At 45.8% G+C, this 27,886-nt stretch overlaps 1 pseudogene; it reads left to right on the top strand.

Moving 5' to 3' along the window:
• The first annotated feature begins 3,562 nt into the window (after positions 1-3,562).
• The window catches only part of LOC136515795 (potassium channel AKT2-like), a 56,655-nt pseudogene continuing 32,331 nt past the window's right edge, over positions 3,563-27,886 (top strand).

Genomic DNA, 27,886 nt, shown 5'->3' with positions numbered 1-27,886 from the left:
TCCAAAGTGGGCACAGTGAGAACTTTGGCTTTGATTTCTACCGTAGTTAAATTTGCAGTGTCAGTCTAAGCTTTCAATAAGGTAAAAAGGAACCTCTCGTATTATAATCCGTATGTATTAAATTCTGCTGCAATTCCAAAAACTGGTATTGTAATGTATTTGGATCATGTATTATATGTGAACTAAAGCTTGTAATATTATTTATGTACTTCACTACTCATTTATGGATCTTGTATCAAACGTGGATGGTTTCGAGTTCTCCTAGATGGTGGACTCGATGGACGACCAGATTTAAATTAATCCTTTATTACTTAGTGCTTAGTGGTGAGCGAGTATTTGATTAGTTTAAATTGGCGGTTCTACCACATGACACAACTCGTATATAAAAAAAACTTGCACCGCCGGGGATAGCATGCACCCCCAAGCATTGCACTTAAGGTAGAGGACTCCTCACTCAGTCCGAGAAAACCCCTGAACCCCGCCTGCACACAGGGTCTTGTTACCCCTATGTGTGGGTCGTTGCTACAAACCTATGCTTTGGGAATGCGGGGTAGGCGAGGGGGTGAAGTGGGGATGTGTGGAATCAGGATTCATAGCGCCACGGCTATGAGCGAATCGGGTGAAGTGGGGATGTGTGTGCGGCGATGGTGGTGGTAGGCGATCTAGTGCTAGGTTTCGAATTGGATCACTCGCAAACCTAGGATTTACGAAAATCAAGGACCGAAGCGGATCGATCCGATTTCTACAACCCAAGGCAGGGGCGAGCAATCTGTTGGATATATTATGGGCATGGCCTGTATAATATTTAACAAATAAAATAAAACTCTATGGTACATAACATTAAGCATTGTATGGTTTAATACCGTATGGGATTTTGACTGAACATTTACTCAGCTTATTTGGTTGGAAAATTATCCATCTTAATTGAGAAGCTGAGAAAAGGACAAAGGAGTGCCACATGCGCACGCATGCCACCACCACCACCGCCGGCCGGGCCAGTCCGTGGGCGTGGGCGTAGGTGTGGGCCAGGCCGAGCCGAGGCCGAGGCCGTGGCCGTGGCTATAGGCATGGCATGGCTTGGCAAGGCAAGGCGAGGTAGGTAGGCGGGCGGCGAGCGAGCGAGCGGGCGTGGCCAGGTTTTGCCACTTAATCTACAAAATCATATGAGTTTCTCTCCTTTATGGTGGAGGTGAACTGATTGCACCAGTTACTGTCTCTTCCGCTCTCCGTCTCCTAGGATCCTCCGCTGCCTTTCTCCCTTCCCATCGCAGCCATAAATCGGCAGTCCACTTCTTCCGCTTCGCTCCTAAGAGAGACCACATCTCAGCAGCCCTTTGGCTTTCCCCATCTTGTATCTTGACGCGCATGGAGTAGCAGGAGAGCAGGTGCCTTCGGAACCCTCGTCCGCTTGCGAACCCTGCATGGGGTTGTCACACCCAATTTTATGGATAAAATGGAGTGCAAAATCTTATGTGCGCCCAGAGATCAGTCATACACATAAGCCGACAAATTATAAATAGTATCTTCAAAAGTGTTTATTACATCATGAATAAGACAGAGTTATCACATAAATATAGTAGAAATAATAAAAGATCTCTCGTGGAAGCTCCATTTCACAGGGACGTCGACTGGTTGACAACAAGTCTAGTAGTCCTCAGAAAAATCATCATACCCAACGCGATCTGTTACCCATCTGGGATTTTTATCCAAATAATGAAAATAAACAAGCATAAGTACATGTCATACTCAACAAGGGTAACACAGGGTTCATGAGGCTCAAAAGGCTTGATGAAGGTTCAACAGCATTTAGCTTTTAGTTGTCACAATTTTAGCTTAAGAGTAGCAACAAGTTGTTTCAATTCCCAATGCAAAACGCATGATCAAATGTAAACATGAATAATGAATAGCATAAATAGATAATTCTTAGTGTTCATCTATTCCATAAGGGTTCCAAGGCTGCTCGTGACCATGAGCACGGCTAATATACCAATTTTACACTCTGTAGAGGTTGTACACTTTCACTATGAGTCGTGATACTCATATGCCTGGGTTTGCAACTCCCAAAACACTTCCAAGGTGAGTAGGCAGGGGTCACTATCTAACAAGTTAGGGCCGCTAGGTTTCTATAGCCTGCGAATGTAGGGCTCCCCTTCCGACAGGCACAATGACACGCAGCCTATACACTGGCGGACAGAGGCTGCACTATATCCAACCCAGAATACACCCCTCTTGTGCCATAAAGGTAACCTCTAACAAGCTAGAAAAGATCCCCATACTGAGCTAAAGCTAGAGCCATGTAGCCCTCACAGCTGTACTGTAAGTCCCGGATGATCACTTATAGATAAGTCATTAGGGAGAGGAATCTGAAGCATTTAGAAAGTAGCTAAATTCTCCAGCCCCCTATTTCCAAGTTGCTAAAAAGTCATATTTTAATGTTTATTGCATATACTATTAGTCAAGTTACAAGATCATGGTTTAATTGAGCTCTAGCAAAGCTACCCAAATGCATAGCCCATAGGTGACAAGGTAAAAGTTCAATTCTAGGGAATTCCTATCAAGGTGACACATGCAACAAGAATTTAATGTATTAAAGTGAATAGGAAACAAGGATGATCTCATGCTATACTTGCCTTGAGCAAAGTACTCCTACTGGTCCTGCTCATCAAAGTCATAGCCTTGATCTCCCACGAATTGCTCATCGTCTATACTCGATAACATAGCAACATACAAACATCCAGGAGCAATCATGCAAAGCAAACAAGGCTATAGATTAGAACAGCACACCAACCACATAAAATCAAGATGAAAAGTTTGGGAAAACAAATCTACGTCTTGCTACGAACAAACAGACGCGAAGATCACGAAAATCGGAGCTAAAACGGAAAAATTATGAACTAAACAAGATTTCCTATAGTAAAATAATAGATTAAATCCACTCTTGAATTTTAAAAGTTGAAAACCCACTTAATAGTAGTATAAACATGTAGATTACTTAATTATGAACCTAACACAACTTCAACGGATCAAATTGGAGTTAAAACGGAGATTTTATGGCTAAAACAAGTTGAGTGGCAAAACTGTAAATACCTAAAAACGTATTTTCAATCTAAATGAACCAAAATACGTTTTCAAGAATAGAAAACAGAATCTGAAATCATGCTTTGGACTGCAGGTTGAATCTAAAATAATTGTAAGGGGCTTTTTGTAAAACTAACGGCAAAGGGGTATCCGGGATTAAGGGCCGTTGGATTAGAACTGGACGACTGAGATTCAATCTGGCGGGTGAAGAGAAGCCTTGCTGACCGGAACAGGACCAGCGGCGGCTTGACCGTGGCGGCGCCATGGGTGGCTCGCTGGAGCTCTCGGTTGAGGCCCCACAGTGCTTGGTTTTTCAAACGGAGAAGCCCGAGGGAAAGCGGAGGAGATGGGGATCTCATCGAAGCCGAAACAGATGACCGGGAAGCAGTAGAGGCGGCGAGGCGCTTGGTGGACGGCGGCTGTCGTGGTGATGCTAGGTCAAGGCGTAGCTGTAGCATGCTTGGGCGAAGAGCTTGCGGCAAGGATGGATAAGGAGGCGGAGGAGGCGGCTATTTATGGGGGCAGGGTTATTGGGCATCACGGCATCACGAAGATCGTGGCGGAGGCGGACACAACATCGGTGTGAGTAAGAGTCCGAGCCGGCAACGGCGAGAGGAAGGAGAAGGCCTAACGCCTAGGCCCGGGTGGTCAGCAGGCAGAGGGAAGGCGCACAGGTCTGTGGGCGAGAGGAGCTGGGCCAACGCCTTGCTGGGCCAGCGCGGCGCGGCGCGGAAGAAGAGCCAACTTGGGCTTCGGCCTGAGCGGAAGGAAAGGGAGAGCAGCGGCCTGGGAAAGGAAAAAATGGGCCGCGGACAGGCCGACCAGCTGGGCTGAAAACAGAGGAAGGAGAAAGGATTTTTTTTTCTTTTTCTAATTTTTCCAAAGAAAGTTCAAATTGAAATTTGGACTCAATTTGAAACCCGACTTCAACCAAGCAATACAAAATATTATGCAACAGCATGAATGCACACTCATAGTCATTGACCTATATTTGTTTTTAATTTAATAAAATTTATTATTTTTCCTAGGTTCAAGTTCCCACAAAATGCTTAATTAACCAATTTCCCCTATTTTAGAAATATGCAAATTTTTAGGGTGTTACAATTCTATCCCCCATAAAATGAATCTCGTCCCCAAGATTCAGACGATGCTTACTCAAATAACTATGGGTATGTTTTCCTCAAATTCTCTTCTCTTTTCCAAGTAGCCTCATCTTCCGTATACCGATTCCACTGAACCTTACACATCTTTATAACTCAGCTCCTTGTAACTCTTTCTCCTGTCACCAAAATCCTTACCGGAAACTCCTCATAAGTGAGATCTTCCTTAACTGTAAGCTCCTCTAACAGTATCTACTCCTCAGGTACACGCAAACACTTCTTTAGTTGAGACACATGGAACACAACATGCACAACTGACAAACTCTCAGGTAATTCCAATTGATAAGCTACTTCTCCACGTCTCTTCAAAATCTTGAAAGGCCCAATATACCTTGGTGCTAACTTCCCTTTCATGTTAAACCTTCTCACACTTCTCATAGGTGACACCTTCAAGTATAAATAATCACCTACTTTGAAAACCAATTCTCTTCTCCTAGTGTCGGCATAACTCTTCTGTCGAGACTGAGCCACTCTCAAGTTATCTCTGATCATCCTTACTTGCTCTTCTACGTCTCTTAAAACATCTGGTCCGAACACTTGAGTTTCTCCCATTTGATTCCAAAGCAACGGGGTTCTACACTTTCATCCATACAAAGCTTTGAAAGGTGCCATATTAAGACTTTTCTAATAACTGTTGTTGTACGAGAACTCTGCATAAGGCAAACTCTTGTCCCAACTTGTACCATACTGCAATGCACAAGCTCTCAACATATCCTCCAATATCTAATTAATCCTCTCAGTTTGCCCATCTATCTGAGGATGATATGTTGTACTAAAATTCAACTTGGTTCCCAACGAACTATGTACTTGCTGCCAAAAATGAGATGTAAATTGGGTACCTCGATCAGACACAATTTTCTTGGGAACTCCATGTAGACACAATATTCTTTCCATATATAACTAGGCTAACCTTGGTCTATTATAAGTAGTCTTGACCAGTATAAAGTGAGCAACTTTAGTTAACTGATCCACTATTACCCAGATTGAATCATAACCTCTCTGAGTGCGTGGTAACCCAACTATAAAATCCATACAAACTTCTTCCCACTTCCACTCAGGTATCTTCATTGGTTGTAGCAATCCTGCAGGTCTTTGATGTTCAGCTTGGACTCTCTGACATGTATCACACAAAGCTACATATTCAGCAACATCTCTTTTAGATCTAAATACATCTTAGTACTCCTAGGATGAATAGAGTAAGCAGACTCATGTGCCTCATGAAGAATTTCCTCTCGTATAGCCTTATCCTCACGCACACATAGTCTTTTCCCAAACCACAGAGTTCCATTGTCATCCATACGGAATCTTGGTGCCTTACCAATCACTATGTTTTCTGCAATCTCTTTCAACTTCGCTTCCTGTAACTGTCCTTTACGTATTTCTTGCTCCAATTTAGGCTCCAACACTAGCTCCACTACATTAGTGACAAAGCCCAAATTTAGTCACTCAAACTCAGCACATAACTCACTTGACATATGTGCCACTTGCACCTCATTGGCATAACTCTTCCTGCTAAGAGCATCGGCAACAACGTTCGCCTTCCCAGGATGATAATGTACCTCTAGATCATAATCTTTGATCAACTCTAACCATTGATGTTGTCTCATATTCAGATCTGTCTGAGTGAAAATATACTTCAGACTCTTGTGATCAGCATAGATGTCACTCTTATGTCCAATGAGATAGTGCCTCCATATCTTCAAAGCATGAACCACTGCTGGTAACTCCAAGTCATGAGTAGGATAATTTAACTCATGCTTTCTCAATTGTCGGGATGCATAAGCCACTCCTCTGCCTTCTTGCATAAGAACACATCCGAGACCTTGACGAGATGCATCACAATAGATAGAAAAACTCTTGTTCAAATTAGGCAAAATCAACACTGGGTTGTAGTGAACCTCTTCTTCAACTCTTCAAAGTTAGCCTAGCACTTCTCGAATCACACAAACTTGGCATTTTTCTCCAACAAAGCTGTCATAGGCTTGGCAAATTTAGAGAAACCTTCTATGAACCTTCTATAGTATCCAGCTAATCCCAAGAAACTTCAAATCTCTCCCACATCTGTTGGTGGTTTCCAATTCAATACATCTTTCACCTTGCTTGGATCTACTGTGATTCCACCATTAGAGACAACATGTCCTAGGAAAGAAACTTCCTTCAACCAAAATTCATACTTGCTTCGCTTAGCATACAACTTATGTTCCCTGAGCTTCTACAAGACCAACCTTAGATGTTCAGCATGCTCTCCTTCTGTTTTGGAGAATACCAATATATCATCGATAAATACCACCACAAACTTATCCAGAAACTCCATGAACACCTTATTCATCAAGTACATAAAGTAGGCAGGTGCGTTGGTCAACCCAAAGGACATAATGGTATACTTGTACAAACCATACCTCATAGTAAAAGCTGTCTTAGGTATGTCAGTTGCACGAATCTTCAACTGATGATAGCCAGAACGAAGATCAATCTTAGAGAAAACACAAGCACATCTCAATTGATCAAACAAGTCATCAATTCTAGGCAACGGATACTTGTTCTTGATAGTAACCTCATTGAGTGACTAATAATCAACACACATCCTCTGAGTACCATCCTTCTTGTCAACAAATATCACTGGTGCTCCCCAAGGTGATGAGCGAGGACGAATAAAACCTTTCTCCTATAACTCCTTTATTTGTTTCTTAAGTTCTAATTCATTAACCCCCATTCTATATGGACGCTTAGCTATAGGTGCAGTTCTAGGTAATAATTCAATAATAAACTCAATGTCATGGTCTGGTGGCATATCTGGCAAATCATCAGGGAACACATCTAGAAATTCATCCACCACTGGGTCCTCCTTGTTGCCGCTATCATCAATCTGGTTCACCGTGGCTGTCGGCTATGCTTGTATTACAACATCAACACTGATTCTTTCCCCATTTGGTGCAGTCACAACAACTACCTTCTCCTTACACTGAATCACTGCTTGTTGTTGCTTCATCCAGTCCATACCTTGAATCACATCAATACTAGATGTTCTCAACACAATGGGGCAAACTTTGAACTCTATCCCCCTTAAGAATAGACTAGTCGAAAGATAACGATATGAAGCTTGCATACTTCCACCGATGAGTTTACTAATATGGGATTTTGCATGGCACATAATGGTATGCTATGGTTTCTAACAAATGCTTGTGATATGAATGAATGTGAAGCTCTAGAATAAAAAAGAACAGTGGCAGGGGTTGAGTTAACATCGAACGTACCAAGCATGACTTCTGGCTCTGCAAGCGTCATCTCGGCAGACACATGGTTCACCTTCCCATAATGTGATGGCTTCTAGTTGCTATTCTGCTTCTAGGGGGTTTGCGGGTTGGGCTTCTCAGGGCAATTATAAGATAGGTGACCTTATTTGCCACAACGGAAGCACTTGTTGGGGGTGCTAGGGGCATTAGTCTTCATAGGAGTGTTGTTGGGTGTTCCCTGTCAAGGTGTCTGCTGACCACTCTGCTGCTGAGGACATTGATTACCAATCGGCTACTGGTTTGGGTTACGCTGAGTTTACTGACCATGATTCTAGTGACTGGGTGGTCCCTAGAACCTCTGCTAGAAGCCTTGCTGAGGGTTGGTACGTGGACGAGTATTACTTCCAGAGGCATGTCCCTGAAGCCTCCTCTTCTTGGCCTTAATCTCCTTGCACTTATTGTCAATAACAATAGCATGATTCACCAGCGTTTAAAAATTGGGGTATGTATTGGACATAAGCTGGAGCTGCAGACCATCATACAAACCCTTGAGAAAGCGGCGTTGCTTGTCGGCATCATCAACCACTTCATTAGGAGCATAACGTGACAATTGAGCAAACTTGTCACGGTACTCAGTGACGGACATGGATCCCTGCTTTAGAGCTCTAAACTCCTCCTGTTTGAGCTCTATCAGTCCCTCTGGTATGTGGTAGGATCTAAAATTCTCTCTAAACTCCTACCAAGTGACAGGAGGGGCATTGGCAGGATGTCCATACTCGAATGACTCCCACTAGTCTTGAGCTTTTCCCTGGAGCTACCCTAAAGCGTACAACACCTTCTGTTGATCATCACATTGTGCTATGTTGAGCTGCTTCTCCACTGCACAAAGCCAATCATCTGCTCCCAGTGGATCAGTGGCATGAGAGAACACTGGGGGACGGCCCTTTAAGAATTCACTACGCTTATCACGCGGTGCTCCACCAACCTGTTGGTTCTGCTAATTCTCAATGTTTGCATGATCTATGTCTGTACTACCAAGAGTTGTTCAATAGTCAGTGGCGGTGGTGGTGGTGGATGTGGGGGAACACCTCCACGACCTCGGCCTCTTCCTCTTCCAGACATCTGCTATCAAATATTCAAAATTTAGAAATTTCCAAGTTAGATTACATTCTGAAAATTTTCTGGACGAGTCTCAACATCAGCAGCTCTATAAAACAGTCATATCTCGAGTTTTAGAAATCCAAATGAGAGGTAATTTATATGGTTGGAAAGATTAAGAAATTATATACAACTTTCATTCATACCACAATACCAGATTCTGTCGTTAGATTACTCAAAAATAGGATACAACCGAAACTATTTCCAGATTCCAGACTGCGCAGAAACTTTAACTTGAAACAGAGATATCTCACGAACCAGATCAGATATGGGGGTGATTCCAGAGGCATTGGAAATATACTTAAGTCTAGTTATTCCCATAAAAAATTCATAATTTTTTGGTTGTGAAGATTTTAGTTGGCATAGAGATAAGGACAGACTGCTCCAAAAAACAGATTCCGAGAGAACAAGATGTAACAAACCCAACTATTTATTTATTGACCCAATCTTTAATATTCTAAACTATGGAACTTGTGGACATGCCCACAAAGTTCTAGCACTCATTACAAAGAACCAACTCACACATAAACATAATAACAAATCAACTAAGCACACCAATGTTCACACCACACTAATAGACTCGACTAGACCTAACTTGACTCGTTCTACTATCGATTTATTACATAAAAGAGACTCCAACATCTATGGGCGAGACTTATGGGGTAGCTCCTCGTACATCTTGGGCAAGTTGAGGCACACTCTTTGTTCATCTATCACCTGTTGGTGTCTCTTAATGGTTTTCTGTTGTGCCTTCAATTGATCCTCTAGTCGGCGAATCTTTGCCACAGACTCATAGCCAAAGTGTACCATCACCTGGGTTGTTGGATCCATGCCCTATGGGTCCATCATCGCCCATCCTAATTCTGGGTGTTGGTGAGGGAGGAATCAATATTGGTCATTCTTCATGTCATCGAATCGGCGACCACGGAGGCCTATGCAAGCTTCAGCGGCTGCATCTTCTATGCCATCCTCCATGGTAGCATGGTGACCATGGTGCACATAGTTTGAATCCAGCTGATATGCACCTTTCTGTTCATCCTTGATGGTGATGCACACCCTGGTCTTCCAATAGGTATCTTCAAGAGGGTGTGTAAGTTCTTCGCAGACGTATTCCACAGCTGCATCCCAGTCGTTGTAGTAGGTCTAAAGCATGCTCATGAGTCGGTGATGTGAAATGAACGATTCACATCCTGGCTTATACCACACCTTTGTCATCCACCCTAGGGGCGGGATCGGCTCATCCTCTTCAATGCCGTCTTCCTTGTCATCGTTGGACAAGTGGACGACCTTGACTTCTTGGGGTTCCTCCTGGACTAGCTCAGGCGTAGGTACAGGTGTTGGCGAATCAAATTCCTGTTCCTAGGGTTCTTCCTCCTCAGGCTCCATGGACAACCCACGAGGTGGGTAGTACCCTCCAATGCTGATACGGGCAGTCTTGCTGGCACAAGGCATCTATAAAATTAGATTTAGTTAGATTAGATTAGAAGCAATAATTTTCATAATAGAATAAGGCAAAAGAAGCATAAAACTTTAGCAAATAACAAGGATGAGATAGAAAGCATGAAATGAGTGAAGCAAAAGAAGCTAAAACGACCATTGCTAACTAGGCTTGTGTCCTACAGTCAACACAACTCTGATACTAATCTATCACACCTAATTTTAAGGATAAAATGGAGTGCAAGATCTTATGTGCGCCCAGAGATCAGTCACACACATAAGCCGACAAATTATAAATAGTATTTTCAAAAGTGTTTATTACATCACGAATAAGACAGAGTTATCACATAAATATAGCAGAAATAATAAAAGATCTCTCATGGAAGCTCCATTTCACAGGGACATCGACTAGTTTACCACAAGTCTAGTAGTCCTCAGAAAAATCATCATACCCAAAGCCATCTATTACCCATCTAGAATTTTTATCCAAATAATGAAAATAAACAAGCGTAAGTACATGTCGTACTCAACAAGTGTAACATGGGGTTCATGAGGCTCAAAAGGCTTGACACAAGTTCAACAGCATTCAGCTTTTAGTTGTCATAATTTTAGCTTAAGAGTAGCAACAAGTTGTTTCAATTCCTAATATAAAACATATGATCAAATGTAAACATGAATAATGAATAGCATAAACAGATAATTCTTAGTGTTCATCTATTTCATAAGGGTTCCAAGACTGCTCGCAACCGTGAGCATGGCTGATATACCAGTTTTACAATCTGCAGAGGTTGTACACTTTCAATGTAAGTCATGATACCCATATGCCTGGGTTTGCAACTCCCAAAACACTTCCAAGGTGAGTAGATAGGGGTCACTATCTAACAAGTTAGGGCCGCTAGGTTTCTATGGCCTACAAATGTAGGGCTCCCCTTCAGACAGGCACAATGACGCGCAGCCTATACACTGATGGACAGAGGCCGCACTATATCCAACCCGGAACACACCCCTCTTGCACCATAAAGGTAACCTCTAACAAGCTAGAAAAGGTCCTCATACTGAGCTAAAGCCAGAGCCATGTAGCCCTCATAGCTGTACTGTAAGTCTCAGATGATCACTTACAAATAAGTCCTTAGGGAGAGGAATCTGAAGCATTTAGAAAGTAGCTAAATACTCCAGCCCCCTATTTCCAAGTTGCTCAAAAGTCATATTTTAATGTTTATTGCATATACCATTAGTCAAGTTAAATCATGGTTTAATTGAGCTCTAGCAAAGCTACCCAAATGCATAGCCCATAGGTGACAAGGTAAAAGTTCAATTCTAGGGAATTCCTATCAAGGGGACACATGCAACATGAATTTAATGTATTCAAGTGAATAGGAAACAAGGATGATCCCATGCTATACTTGCCTTCAGCAAAGTACTCCTGCTGGCCCTGCTCGTCAAAGTCGTAGCCTTGATCTCCCACGAATTGCTCACCGTCTATACTCGATAACACAGCAACATACAAACATCTAGGAGCAATCATGCAAAACAAACAAGGCTATAGATTAGAACAGTGCACCAACGGCATAAAATCAAGATGAAAAGTTTGGGAAAACAAATCTACGTCTGGCTACAAACAAACAGACGCGAAGATCACGAAAATCAGAGCTAAAACAGAAAAGTTATGAACTAAACAAGATTTTCTATAGTAAAATAATAGATTAAATCTACTCTCAAATTTTAAAAGTTGAAAACCCACTTAACAGTAGTATAAACATGTAGATTACTTAATTATGAACCTAACGCAACTTGAACGAATCAAATCAGAGTTAAAACCAAGATTTTATGGCTAAAACAAGTTGAGTGGCAAAACTGTAAATACCTAAAAACGTATTTTCAATCTAAATGAACCAAAATACGTTTTCAAGAATAGAAAACAGAATCTGAAATCACGCTTTGCACTATGGGTTGAATCTGAAATAATTGTAAGGGCCTTTTTGTAAAACCAACGGCGAAGGGGTATCTGGGATTAAGGGCCGTCGAATTAGAACTGGACGACTGAGATTCAATCTGGCGGGTGAAGAGAAGCCTTGCCGACCGGAATAGGACCGGCGATGGCTTGACCGTGGTGGCGCCATGGGTGGCTCGTCGGAGCTCTCGGTTGAGGCCCCATAGTGCTCGGTTTTTCAAATGGAGAAGCCCGGGGGAAAGTGGAGGAGATGGGGATCTCACCGGAGCCAAAATAGATGACCGGGAAGTAGTAGAGGCGGCGTGGCGCTCGGTGGACGGCGGCTATCACGGCGGCGCTAGGGCGAGGCCTAGCTGCAGCTTGCTTGGGCGAAGAGCTTGCGGCAAGGATGAATAAGGAGGCAGAGGAGGTGGTTATTTATGGGAGTAGGGTTCTTGGGCATCACGGCATCACGGAGATCGTGGCGGAGGCGGACACGGCATCGACGCGAGTTAGAGTCTGAGCTAGCCACGACGAGAGGAAGGAGAAGGCCTGACACCTGGGCCCGGGTGGTCAGCGGGTGAAGGGAAGGCCCGTGGGTCTGCGGGCGAGAGGAGCTGGGCCAAAGCATTGCTGGGCCGACGCGGCGCGGCGCGGGAGAAGAGCCGACTTGGGCTTCGGCCCAAGCGAAAGGAAAGGGAGAGCAGCGGCCTGGGAAAGGAAAAAAAACAGGCCACGGGCAGGCCGACCTGCTGGGCCGAAAACAGAGGAAGGAGAAAGGAAATTTATTTATTTTTTCTTTTTCTATTTTTTCCAAAGCAAGTTCAAAATGAAAATTCGACTCAATTTGAAACCCGACATCAACCAAGCAATACAAAACATTATGCAACAGCATGAATACACACTCATAGTCGTTGACCTATATTTGTTTTTAATTTAATAAAATTTATTTTTTTTCTAGGTTCAAGTTCCCACAAAATGCTTAATTAACCAAATTTCCCCTATTTCAAAAATATGCAAATTTTTAGGGTGTTACACGGGTGTGCGACGATTAGGTTTTTGGGGAGCGATTCCATAACTGCTCGCTGAACCCGTCCCCATCTTCCTGGTGATCGCTGGAACCCGTGGAACCCGTCCTCGTCTTCTTCCTATGGATCACTTGCGGAACCCATCTAGTGACCGTTCATGGGACTGCACTACGAACACCATCTTACATCGACTGTGGTCAACGACTTCGAGCAACGCACTATGTCGACTAGTGCGAATGGAGCATCTGATGCCCTCGGCATGGGACCCTCCACTGGGTATAATCTCAACTCTGTGTTTACCGCATTTTGTGTTCTTACTGTATCGATATGTATGTCATACTTGCATGTTGTAGCGCTTGTTAGTGATATACACATGCACATATATGTTATCACAAACCTTCTGATGTTTTATTTCTGGATTAAATTGATTATGAAAATGCCTAATTATCTAACAATCCAAAAACATAATATTAGGCAATTTTCTGTCAGTGGTTTTGTTGCTGCTTTGAAGCCAAATAATTTTGATGGCAAGAATTTCATGATCTGGCGTGCCAAGATGGTATTGTGGTTGACTGCTATGAATTGCTATCGCGCCGCACAGGGGAAGCCTAAACAATTTGTTGGAAAAGGTTATGATTGCGGAGGCTTGTTCCGCTTATCTTTGCTTGATGATGTGTAATAAAGTAGTGAACAATGTTAATGTTTCGGATGAGTCGAATATATGGCATTCATGACTTTGTCACATTAATTTTGATTGTCTCACGTGACTTGCAAAACTGAATTTAATCCTAAAATTTAACTTAGTCAAAGATTCTAAGTGCAAAGTGTGTGTACAATCGAAACAACTACGCAAGCCTCATAAGGCTGCTGAGGCGAGGAACTTGGCACCATTAGAACTCGTTCATTCTGATTTATACGAAATGAATCATGAATTGACTAAAGGCGGTAAACGATACTTCATGACATTTATAGATGATTGTACTAGATTTTGCTATGTGTATTTATTGAAAACTAAAGGTGAAGCATTGCATTATTTTGAAATCTATAAAGCTAAGGTAGAAAATCAACTTGAGAAGAAAATCAAGCGTTTACGGTCCGATCATGGGGGAGAATATTTCTCAAATGAATTTTCTGAGTTTTACGCGGTGCATGGAATTATTCATGAGAGGACGCCACCATACTCACCACAGTCCAATGGAATTACAGAGAGAAAGAACCGCACTTTAACTAATTTGGTTAATGCCATGTTAGAGACTGCGGGGCTATCTAAGGAATGGTGGGGTGAGGCTATATTAACAGCGTGTCATGTCCTGAATATGGTACCCACAAAGAACAAAGAAATTACACTGTTCGAGGAATGGGAGAAGAAGAGATTAAATCTTTCTTACCTGCGAACTTGGGGTTGTTTGGCAAAGGTGAATGTGCCAATAAACAAAAAGCGAAAGCTTGGACCAAAGACCGTTGATTGTGTTTTTTTTTTGTTATGCTATTCACAGCGTGCGTTATAGATTTTTAATTATAAATTCTAGTGTTCCTGAAATGGCTATTGATACAATCATAGAATCTAGAGACGCTATATTTTTTAGAATAAATTTCCCATAAAAAATGCACCTAGTATGACTAGTCATCAATTTATAATTCCCCATGAGCATAAAAATTTTACTCCGATAGAGCTAATTGAGGAACCCTATATGCAAAGTCCTAAGGAGGATGACACTATAGTCACTAGGAAAAGTAAGAGACAGAGGACTATAAAGTCTCTTGGTGATGACTATATTGTGTACCATATGGATGACACACCAACGACCATTGAAGAGGCATATTCCTCTCCTGATGCTGACTTATGGAAGAAAGCAGTATGGAGTGAGATGGATTCAATTATGTCTAATGGAACTTGGGAAATAGTTGATCGTCCCTATGGGTGCAAGCCTATAGGGTGCAAATGGGTGTTCAAGAAAAAGCTTAGGCCTAATGGTACTATCGAGAGGTACAAGGCAAGGCTTGTGGCCAAGGGTTATACTCAAAAGGAAGGTGATGATTTCTTTGATACTTATTCATCGGTTGCCCGATTGACTACAATTCGAGTTTTGCTTTCCCTGGCAGCCTCTTATGGTCTTATCATTCATCAAATGGACGTTAAGACAGCTTTCCTAAATAGAGAGTTAGAGGAGGGGAACTATATGGATCATCCAAATGGATTTGTAGCAAATGCTCAAGAAAGCAAGGTGTGTAAATTATTAAAGTCATTATATGGCTTAAAACAAGCTCCTAAGCAGTGGCATGAGAAGTTCGACAGAACTTTAATATCTGCTGGCTTTGTTGTGAATGAAGCTGATAAATGTGTGTACTATCGATATGGTGGGGGTGAAGGAGTCATTTTGTGCTTATATGTTGATGACATACTGATCTTTGGATCTAGCCTCAAAGTGATTGAGGAGGTGAAGGATTTTTTATCTAATAATTTTGAAATGAAAGATTTGAGAGAGGCTAATGTTATTCTTAATATCAAGCTTCTGAGAGAAGGTGATGGTGGGGTAACTCTGTTACAATCCCACTATGTGGAAAAGGTGTTGAGTCGCTTTGGGTTTAGTGACTGTGAACATGCTCCTACACCTTATGACCCTAGTGTGCTATTGAGGAAAAATTGAAGAATATCAAGGAATCAATTGAGATATTCCCAGATCATTGATTCGCTCATGTATCTTGCTAGTGCAACAAGGCCTGACATCTCATTTGCTGTGAGCAAGCTGAGTCAGTTTGTGTGGGGGTATTAACCCCTATACCCTTATAGCTAGGCTTGGGCCGGCCCGGATCAGTGGGTTCTATCCACCAAAAGACGACGCACGGGCCGGCCAACCTGTTCGGAGTCCCGCGTAATGAGTCAAAATAGATTTGGCGACCAAGCAAGATCCTGGTCAGTTAGAATAGGAATCCTTATCCGGCCATGTATGGCAATTGTAACTGGCTAGGATTAGTTTCCAGATCTATAACCCTGCCTTCTGGACTATATAAGGCGGACAGGGGACCCCTCTAAAAAACATCTCTCATTGACATACAGCAATACAATCAGACGCAGGATGTAGGTATTATGCCTTCTTGGTGGCCGAACCTGGATAAAACCTCGTGTCTGTCTTGCATCACCGTCTTGTTTGTGGCTTGCGCATCTATCTGCCGATAATCTACTACCTTGGGCATACCCCTAGGTAGACTGCCGACCATATTTCGTCGACAGTGGCGTGCTAGGTAGGGGGTGTGCGTACTGCTCTCCAAGCAAACAAGATGGTCATCATCTCTAGCTCCATGGCTATGCCGAATGGCCTCACGTTCACCGTTGGCCAGATCACCTGGACCACCGGCTCCGACGACTTCATCGCCATAACCCCGGAGGAGGCGCGGATTAAGTCTACACCGACCACTGCTTCGCCTGCATCGGCTATGGCTCTGACCACGATGGGTACGGCTCCGACCACGATGGATCTGGCTCTAACCATGGTACATCTGGCTCCGACCATGCTTGCATCATCTTCAGCCACGCCGATAACTCATCATCCGCTTCCCCGCTATAAAGGGAAGCAGATCGACAACACCGACCTGCTCGGCTCCATCGATCGAGTTGGCACCAAACTCGCTGAAACCCTAGCTCTGGTAAGTATGATTCAAAGTCAACCTAATGAGCAGGTAACCTCTCCCCACAACAGATCTACCTAACCAGCTCAGACCAGTCGTCCTGCATGACTTGGTACAGATCTCTTGGTCATATCTACTCCTGAAGGACGCTCCGCTCGTCGCCGGCTAGCCTCCATGACGGGCCTCCAACTCTTCGAGTACGAAGCCTCAATGGAGAACCACCAGGTCTAGCCCTACGGCCTACAAAACGCTGCCTCCAGCTACGTGTATAACCTACAACACCACTTGGATCTATGTTTTATGCACCGACCTCGGCCGAAGCCACACAACTTCGTCAACATGATCCAGATTGAAGATTGTTGAGAAGGATCCATCCACACAGTCCAAGAGGGCAACTCCAGCTCCTCGTCTAGCATCGCATCTAATGCATCTGTCCACACCGAGCTTCAGCATCACGAAGATGACAGCATCAAGTACGATCTAGATCTGCTAGACCACGCCCCGGGGTTTTCACAATTCCCGTCATTCCCGCCAAGACGAGGGGATTTGATCCATGACGTCAGCAATGATGAACCGCCAGCAGTTGGTGAAACAGAACAAGAAAGGACTGCATGCGAAGCACGCAATATTGACTGATTTAATCGCCGACAAATCGAAGCCGAAGCAGACCAGGAGGCGCGACGCATAAGGGTCCAGCCACACGACCTCAACGATGCTTTCAATAGGGTGGGGGACAAACAGGTCTTTAGGACTCCAAGTGCCAACGTAGCCGTCGCCATGGCAACAATGCAACAGCTACCCAACACCCCAGAAACCCAAGCGGTTCGCGATGAAATACAAGCCAATCTGACGGCTGCCATGGCCCAGACCGCAGAGATTGTAAATCAAGTCTGGGCTCCATCCGTCTCAGTCGAGTCAAGCCACAGCCACCAGCACCCAAGTCGCTCACAGCCCCTCAACCAACGTGGCTCGTGCAACAATGACCCATCAGACAACCGTCAAGGCGGAAACGGTGGCCATGATGGTGGTCAGGATGACAACCGCCGTCAGGAGGACAACCGTCGCGACGTCCGGGACGATAATCGCCGAGACAACCGCAACAATCACCGTGATAACCATGGTCGTAGGGCTAATCCAGATGGCAATCGAGATCGCCGCGATGGCAATAACGATCTTCGCCATTACCTCGGTGGACGCGATCTACGCGCTCACATCAACCAGAGAGCCGATGATTGAGCATCCTATGAAAGCTATCGCCGTATGGAGTATGACACTACCCACAGTCCGCTGGGTTTGAAGCAGTTTACTCTACACCTTCGCCAAGTCATATGGCCCAAGAATTTCAAGCTCGAGAAACTTCAGAAGTACGACGGCAAGGAAAACCCCGAATTATGGGTCATGCTCTATGAAACTGCGTGCAGATCAGCCATGGCTAATGAGCACGTCATGTCTAACTACTTCCTAGTCGCTGTTGGCCATGTAGGTCACCAATGGCTGGTCAGCTTGCCGGCGAACTACTTTGATTCTTGGCAAGAGCTCAAGCAAGCCTTCATCGACAATTTCATCGCTACTTGTGAACAACCGGGCAACAAGTACGATCTGCAATGGATCCGAGATCGGAAAGATGAGCCACTGCGTGAGTACGTCCGGCGTTTCTCGGAGATGCGCATCAAGGTCCCATCAATCTCTGACAACGAGGCAATCGAGGCTTTCATCACTAGCCTCCGCTTCCACGATGCCCTAAGAGACAAGCTCCTCTAGAAGAGACCTGAATCGGTCACAGCGCTCCTGGCTACCGCTAAGAAATATGTGGACACCGACGATGCTAAGAAGATAATTATTGAAGAAGCAGCAAGGGTTCCACGCTCCGACCACCCCCCACACCGCGACGACTACCACAACAACCGTGGTCAGAATGACAATTTTGACCGCCGCAACCAGCGCAATGACTACCACGACCACCGCGACCAACATAATCAGTGGCGTAACCGCCGTGACGATTATAGGAGCAAGCGTGCTCGGGAAGACGACGGCGAGGTCAATACCGTTAAAAAGGGTGGCAGATGTTGTAATTATGAAGACGACTACACCAAAGCATTGAAAGGGCCCTGCCAGCTCCATCCTAAGTCAAACCACACCATGGAGAATTGCCACATTCTCAAGTCTATCTATATGCGTCAACATGCTCTGGATACATCCGACAAGCCTAACGACGCAGGGGAACAGCGCAATGAGGATAACGACGACGATGATGTAGACCCTCATCACAAGTACGTCAAGCCAACCGATCACGTGCACACCATCATCGAAGGCAAAGTGTCCATCGAGACCAAGCGGGGACGCAAGCTGCTCGCCCGTGCTTGCTTGAACATGGCAAACGCCAACAACCTCCTCACTGATCCACGGCTCCCTCTGTGGTCTCACCATGAAATCTCTTTCAGCAGAAAGGACCAATGGGCCGCAATACCTGAGCTAGGACATTTTCCCCTGGTCCTCGATCCTTGTATCAATAAGGTCCAGTTCGATAGAGTACTGATCGACAGCGGCAGCTCCATCGATATACTATTCAAGAACAGTCTGCCCACCCTAAAGATAGCTCAGGCGGATCTCAAGCCATACGAGGCATAGTTCTAGGGTGTTCTCCCTAGACAGAGCTCTACACCTCTCGGGCAGATCACGCTACCTGTGCAGTTTGGGACCCTAGACCACTTCCGCACCGACTACGTCAACTTTGTGGTCGCTGACTTCGATGGCACCTACCATGCTATTCTTGGTCGATCATCGCTCACCAAGTTCATGGTCATACCTCATTATAGGTATCTGGAGCTCAAGATGCCTACCAAGAAAGGAGTTCTAACCCTCTAAGGCAACATGTATGCAGCTTATACCTGCGAGGACGACAGTTTCAAAATAGCAGAGGCTCACAACCTCTCTATTTGCATGGGCGAAACCATGCTCGACGCCAAGAAGACCTCGGCCAACCACCTGGAGATCCCAGAGCTTGAGGCTCCACGCAAGAACATCAAGTCCAAGGAGCACAAGGTGATCTAGCTGGTCGACGGCGATGCCAGCAGAATGGCCCTTATCAGGGCCAACTTGGATCCCAAATAGGAAGACATGCTCGTCAGGTTCCTGAGGAGCAATGTGGATGTGTTCGCATGGAAACCTGCTGACATGCCCAGTGTACCTCGGAATTTGATCGAGCACTCCTTGAATGTCAACGGCAAGGCCAAACCTATCAAGCAGAAGCTACGACGGTTCACTCACGACAAAAAGGAGGCGATTAGGGTAGAAGTTACATGGCTTTTGGCAGTCGGATTTATCAAAGAAGTGTATCATCCGGAGTGGTTAGCCAACTCAGTTCTTGTACGCAAAAAGAATAATGAATGGAGAATGTGCGTTGATTATACTGATCTCAACAAACACTGCCCTAAGGACCCCTTCGGCTTACCTCACATAGACGAGGTCATAGATTCAACCGCCAGTTGTGAGCTCCTTTCCTTTCTCGATTGCTACTCTGGTTATCACTAGATCACTCTCAAAAAGGATGACCAGATCAAGACATCTTTTATCATGCCTTTCGGCGCCTACTGCTACACGACCATGTCATTCAGGCTTAAGAACACCGGAGCTACCTACCAACGCGCTATACAAGCTTGCCTCAAAGACGAGATAAAAGATGACCTCGTCGAGGCTTATGTTGATGATATAGTCGTCAAAACCAAGGAAGCACATACCCTTGTTGACAACTTGGAACGCACCTTTGCAGCCCTTAACACATTCTAGTGGAAATTAAACCCAAAGAAGTGCATCTTTGGTGTTTCTTCTGGCATACTACTTGGCAACATCGTCAGTCATGACGGCATACACCCTAACCCAGAGAAAGTCAAAGCTGTCTTGGACATGAAGCCACCCAAGAAGGTGAAGGATGTTTAGAAGCTCACCGGGTGCATGACCGCCCTCAGCCGTTTCATATCAAGATTAGGCGAAAAAGGACTACCATTCTTCAAACTACTCAAAGCATCCAAAAAATTTGAGTGGTTGGAGGAAGCAGACACTGCCTTCACACAGCTGAAACAATACCTTACGTCACCTCCGGTCCTCACTGCTCCAAGAGAAGACGAAACACTGCTGCTTTACATTACGGCTACTAATCGAGTAGTCTCCACGGCCATGGTGGTCGAGCGAGACAAGCCCGGCCACGTCTACAAGGTACAACAACCAATCTATTTCATTAGTGAGGTACTCAATGAGTCCAAGACCAGGTACCCGCAGATTTAGAAATTGATCTATGCCATACTGATAACATCCCAAAAGTTGAAACACTACTTCGATGGATATCATGTGGTGGTCATGACTGAGTACCCTCTGCGAGACATCATTAGCAACAAGGATGCGAATGGGCGCATCGTCAAATGGGCAATGGAGCTATGCCCCTTTTCCTTGGAGTTTGCAAGCCACACTACAATCAAGTCTCAGGCACTTGTCGATTTCATCGTCGAATGGACAGACTTAAGCACGCCTGCCTCTATCGGAACCGACGAGTATTGGACGATGTACTTTGACAGCTCTCTCAACATTGATGGTGCAGGAGCAGGAGTCCTTTTCATGTTGCCATCCAAGGAGCAGCTCTATTACGTCCTCAGGATTTATTTCCCAGCATCTAATAATACCGCCGAGTACGAAGCATGCCTACATGGTTTGCGCATTGCGGTTGAGCTTGGCGTTAAACATCTCTACATCTACAGAGACTTTGCTCTGGTCATCAACCAACTCAATAAGGACTAGGACACAACCAGCAAGAAGATGGATGCATACTGCAAATTGATCAGAAAGCTAGAAGGCAGGTTCTATGGCATCGAGTACATACACGTGGTCCGGGACAAGAATCACGCAGCGGATGCACTGTCAAAGTTAGGACCATCCTGAGCAAAAATCCCACATGGCGTATTCGTCCAAGACCTGCTCACGCCTTCCATCGAAGAGGAAGATTCCATGCCAGACAAGCTTCCAGACCAGCAATTGGTGGCTACGGTTCCGGCGTCAAGCACCACCGAGCCCCCTCCGACCACTTGTGAGCCCGACTAGAGAATACCTTTCATCAAGTATCTAATAGATGGCAGCGGTTATACTAATCGGACAGAGAACGAGCGCCTGATGCGTCACAGTAAGCAGTACCTGCTCGTCGATGGCAAGCTATGGCGCAAGAACGCAAAGGAGGAAATCTTGATGAAGTGTATAACCCAGGAAGATGGCGAACATCTCCTAGACCAAATCCACTCTGGCTCCTGCGGCAACCATGCGGCCTCAAGAACGTTGGTCGGCAAGGCTTTCCGAGCAGGGTTCTATTGGCCGTCAGCAATAGCCGACGCAGAGAAGCTAGTCCACCACTGTGAGGGTTGTTAGTTCATCGCCAAGAGGATTCACATACTAGTGCATGAGATCCAGACAATACCAGCCTCTTGGCCTTTTGCATGCTGGGGACTGGATATGATCGGGCCCTTCAAACCGGCTCTAGGGAAATTTACATGCGTCTTCATGCTGATCGATAAATTTTCTAAGTGGATAGAATACATGCCTCTGGTACAGGCATCCTCAAAAAAGGCTGTCACGTTCCTCGACCAGGTCATCCACCGTTTCGGTATACCCAACAGCATCATTACCAATTTGGGTACTTAGTTCACCGGGAACGCTTTTTGGGACTTCTACTATGAAAGGAGCATAGTAGTAAAATACGTCTCGGTGGCGCACACTAGAGCTAATGGACAAGTCAAGCGGGCCAATGGCATGATCTTAGATGCACTAAAGAAGAGGATGTACAGGGAAAATGACAAAGCTCCTGGAAGATGGCTCAAAGAGTTACCCGCCGTGGTCTGGGGCCTCAGAACTTAGCCCAGTCGTAACACCGGCGTCTCACCGTACTTTATGGTTTACGGCGCTGAGGTAGTCCTTCCAGCAGATATAGCTTTTAGATCAGCATGGGTAGAGAACTTCGACGAAGAAAGGGTCAATGAAGTACAGGAACTAGAAGTGAACAGCGCAGAAGAGAAGCGGCTAGATTCTTGCGTACGTACGGCCAAATACCTTGCTATTTTGTGTAGGTACTACAACAAGAACATTAAAGAGCGGTTCTTCATGGTCGGGGACCTGGTCCTGAAGTGGAAGATGAACCAGGCTGGTGTCCATAAACTTGCAACCCCATGGGAGGGTCCTTTCATGATCAAGGAGGTCACACGACCAACGTCTTACAGGTTAGCTCACCTGGATGGTACTGACGTACCAAACTCGTGGCACATCGACAAGCTTAGACATTTCTATGCTTAGCTACTGAGATATGTACCCCTCTTGTACTCTCAATTTACTTCAATAAAGCTATTATGATTTCTCCGACCACTCTAATGTGTCACTTCGAATTTTATGGTTATTCTAACTTAGCCAGTAAAAGCCGACCACCACTCCTTCTACAGTTTTTGGAGCAGGCCCTGTCTCCGGTTCCTCTCAACACGTGCATGGGATCCGCTCTCTACGTTATGGGTGATCGGTAGGTCCCCCTTGGTTTGACTTGTCCATGTCTACGTGTGCACAGGTCACGAACCTCACACTCTGACCACATGGCAAACTAGGGCCGCACAAACTTGTCGGGATGATGTGTCGAGCAAAATGGTACAACTAAACAAAACATTAACATGTTCTCACTTAGTTACACCAACATAAGTTTCAAGCTTAAAAATGTTTTATACAAAGCAAACAAGCTTATAATGATATACAGTTACGTTATTACAAGCTTGCCTAAAGAGGCCCAAGTTTACAATAACACAACTATTCCCTCCTTCTATAGCTCTAAGCCTATTACATTGGCTGGTCGGGGCACGCGGCACCTACTAGTCGCTGCTTACGATACCCTACTTCGGTCTTGGGGACTCTTGTGCTAGTCGAGCTGAAGGGGATGGCCCCACCGATGCCTGGCTGGTCGAGACCGCAGGCTTTGTCGGTTGGCTTGCAACTGATGGCATTTCCAGCTGACTTGTCGATGGCGTCCCCTGTACAGGTGCTGTCCCACCTCCACATAGGTTAATGTCGCCAATTATTTTTGACGACAGGTCTAGCTGGGCCATCTGAAGCTCCTCCGCCTTGTCGGGGTCTACCTCCTTTAGGTATCCAACTTCCAGGTGCTTGAGATCGATCAGGGGGTAGTGGGCACGCACCATGCTTAGCACATGGGCACCCATGTACTCACCCGCCTCCTTCACGAACTCTTGGAACCATCCTCATGCTTGTCTGCATCTCTCGACCAGTCTGAGCTGGGGCGTCCTTGGCTCTTCCTCTATGAGCACCGGGTCGATAAGGTCAAGGACGGGCACAATGCCAGTTGCCACTTCTTGGCACCGGTTCTTCCATGCATCCCGATCCTCGGTGACCTCGAGGCATCTTGCTTTCCAGCTGTCACGCTCTTTGATCACAGCTTCTAGATGCCTCTTGGCATTGACTTTTAAAATTGAACACCGTACAAGACATCAAATGTAATGGCACGACAAGACAAGGCGGGAAACAGAATGAGAAAGGTGGTCTGGAATACTTACTTTTCAGTTCTTCCTTCATTTTGGTGGTGTGGTCCTAGAGTTGAGACTGGTTGCGTGCCAGTTTCTCGTTGTCCTCCTTCAGACGACCACACTCTGCGGTCACACGGCTATTCCCCTCTTGGAGGCGGGTTACTTTAGCTTCTAAGCCTACATTACAGCTATCACTACCAACAACGCAACAACACACGTTACACACTTGTTGTGATAAAATGGCAACTTACTTGTTTTTTCCCGCTCTTTGTTATTGAGCTGGCCGACCAGGTTCTGGTTCTGTGCCTCTAGCTCTATCCTCTCCTAGTCGGCGGCTTCAAGTTGGCGGCGCAAGTGTTCCACCTCAGCCGCTAGTTCTTTATTGTTCACCGTGATTCCCTTAATTTGGTCGAAGCACCTCTTTCGGTACTTCGCGGTCTTCATCAAGTCCTGCATATAAACAAGCTAAGTTAGACAGATTGACTACATAACGGGGTCAAGTGGTCAAACCAAACATACCTGGACTTCTGTCACCAGACGCTTTGCCGCTCGTTCAACTCTTAGGGTCTCTTCGACCTTTGGGATTTCTTCATGCATAACCCACTCATCATTCCGCCAGCGTGATACATATACATGTTGTCATTTATCTTGGGGACGGCCCAGGATTTCTTCTACTTCGTCCTCTTCAGCCTCTTGTTTGGGGGGCGGCGCTGGTCTAGAGTCTGCAGTCTCCGCGACCACCATGGCTTTCCCACGAGCCGTAGCATCGGCTAGCGTGTTCTGTGCCAACCCCGATTGCTGCTCCTCGGCTTGGACTGGTTCCCTTGGTGCCAAGGTACCTACTACAGCAGGGTTTGTGCTCGGAGCACTTGTACTTTGCTCGGCTATCTTCCCGACTAGCTGCTCGGGGACTGACATCTGGTCGCCCGTCTGCTGAGGTTCCAGCGGGATTTCTTCTTTAGGTTCCTCCACAACTGGCCGCTGAGTAGCTCTTTCCGCCAGTACTGGCGAAGCTATGCCGCATCCGGCTAGCTGGTCGGGATTTTCGGTGGATGCCGACCTGATACACTAGGGAAAAAGTTTAGAAGACAATAATATTCAATACAAATTATAAGCTTACATCAAAGTCACAGATACTTACAGCTTGGAAGCACGGAATGACATGGCGAAGGAGCATCTCTTCGATCGCGCCTGCTCCACGTGCTCGGCGGGTTCCACCGGGTCTTGTCCGATGATTGGTACTGGTGCCAGGGTTTGATGCTCGACACTTCCCTCGCTAGTCCTCTGTGTTGCAGTGGTCGATGATGCGATCACTGTTGGCATAGAGGAGCCACCCTGCTCCATCGACCCCATTTGTCTCCTCCTCTTTTGAGGGACGAGCCGAAAGATGTCCGCATCCTCTGCTTCATCGTCTGAAAGGGGGAAGATGGCTTGGCGCCGTTTGTTGGCAGTCAGCCGCTTGCCAGTAGCTCTGGTCGATGCATCCTCCACAACCCTGAGTGCCGCCCAGTGGACGTCTTTGGTCCTAGCGCTGGTCTGGGTGGCTGGGCCGGCAACTTGCGGCCAATCCACACCAGGGGGCGGAGACACGAACACTGCTGCCCGGTCACGACCATTACTCTGAGAAACATAAAGGAGACAATAGTCACTTTCTTGTTACAACATGATTCTATAGGTACAAGGAAGTATCATTTACCTTTGGGGGAGGTCAGGCCATCTTGAAGGCATGCTCGATGTCGTTTAACCTGACATAATTGGGATCGGCCAGGTTGAATAGCTCCCCAATCCTGGCCTTGACTTCTATCTTGTCGAGCGCCTCTTTCCTGGTCCTTGTTGGATCTACACTTCCCTAGTACTCAAAGCTAGGATGTACCCTCTTCTGGCAGGGCTGGATCCTTCGGCTGATGAAGTTCTTGACCACGCTTGGACCATCCAGCCTTCCCCACAGGATCATCCCGAGTAGTTCTGCGATCTGCTCCAAGTTCTCGGGCTTCTCCGACCAGCTGTTCTTCTTCTCTAGAATCAACCCCATGTCGCACAGGGTGATTGTGTTCGGCTCTTCACGGATGTAGAACCACTTCTTGTACCATTCGTCTAGTGAGGTGTTCCAGGGGCAGTGTAAGTATTGGGCTTTCATACCATCACGCAGATTGAGGTAGACGCCTCTGGCTATCTTCGAGCCACCGCTCCCTTTCTTCCACAAACAGAATAGGTGGCAAAAGAGGTCAAAATGGGGCTGGAAGCCACCATAGGCCTTGCAGAGATGGATGAAGGTGGAGACAAGAAGAATCGAGTTGGGATGTAGATTGCAAATCCCAATCTCGTAATACAAGCAGAGACCCTAAAGGAAAGGGTGCACTGGAACCCCAAAACCCCGTTTGAAGAAATCCTCGAAAACCACAATCTCACCTGGTTGTGGATCGGGGAAGCTTTCTCCTTCCGGCGCACGCCATCCCGCGAGTGTCTTATTGTGGAGCACTCCCATGGCGATGAGGTCTTTGATGGTCTGCTCATTGCTCTGTGACTTCCACCACTCCTTCACCATGACTCCGCCTTTCTTCTGGGCGTCTTTCTTTGCCATTAATCTGTCCTTACTAAGGGGGTGGATGCGGTGGCAGAGGGATTGGTGATGATTTTTGGAGGAAAAGGGTTTGGCGAGGAGAAGAAGAAGGTTGCGGCGACGAATGACGATGGGGATCGATACAAGTAACTTACCAGGTCTATATTATAAATAACAAAGAGCCCTGTCATTTCATCCACCCAAGATTCTTGGGAGACGTGCGCACGCACCGCAAACAGTTGTTCACATAACCTCGAGATCTATGCCAATAAACGCGCCCCTTCGTTACCAGTGTACGCGCCTCTTCGTTGATAGTGTAAGAGGGCCCACACTGACGCACCTCCATACAGGTGCCAAGTGACTGTTTGCCAGAAAAGAGCAAGAAGACAGGGTGCCGCACTATACCCGTCTGCTTTTTTGACCAGACGTGTCAGACTGGACTTGATAGACAAAGGAGATAAATAAATACACCAAATAATAATACAAGCGGCGTTCGTATTTTTGCTGCATGTCTTGTGCTTAAGGATGGATCAGACCACTGCCATGCTCGGGGACAGCCTAGACCACTGTCGTGTTTGGGGACTGCCCAGACCACTGCCATGCTTGGGGATTGCTCCAACCACTGCCGTGCTCGGGGACTGCTCTGACTACTAATGTGCTCGGGGACTGTTCCGACCACTGCTCGAAGAATGGTTCTCCTCGGCTACATGTGGTTTATACTCACATACAGTTGAGAGACATTTATTTAGACCTTGCTACAAGGCTCCTACTTCGCCTTCCAGCAAGCTCGGGGACTACATCGGTACGATGCACCTGCCGGTGCATCTCGTTTTGCTTGCACGACGATTGGATTCTTAATTAAAGTATAAATTCTTTTTTAGACCCTGGCACCACGTGACTACGTCACCTACTACCAGGCTCGGGGACTAAGTGGGCACACTTCACCTTGCGGTGAATGTGATTATTTAATCGACCCCTATGCTTTGAATGATTGTAAGGATTACTAAAGTGCTCGGGGACTATCCCGACCACTGCTTGGAGAATGGTTCTTCTCGGCTACATGTGGTTTGTACTCACATATAGTTGAGAGACAATTATTTAGACCTTGCTACAAGGCTCATACTT

Source organism: Miscanthus floridulus, chromosome 17 (genome assembly GCF_019320115.1).
Source record: "Miscanthus floridulus cultivar M001 chromosome 17, ASM1932011v1, whole genome shotgun sequence".
NCBI classification, from domain to species: Eukaryota; Viridiplantae; Streptophyta; class Magnoliopsida; order Poales; family Poaceae; genus Miscanthus; species Miscanthus floridulus.
Note: the sequence above shows the minus strand (reverse complement) of the source record. Positions and strands in the feature narration are given on the sequence as shown.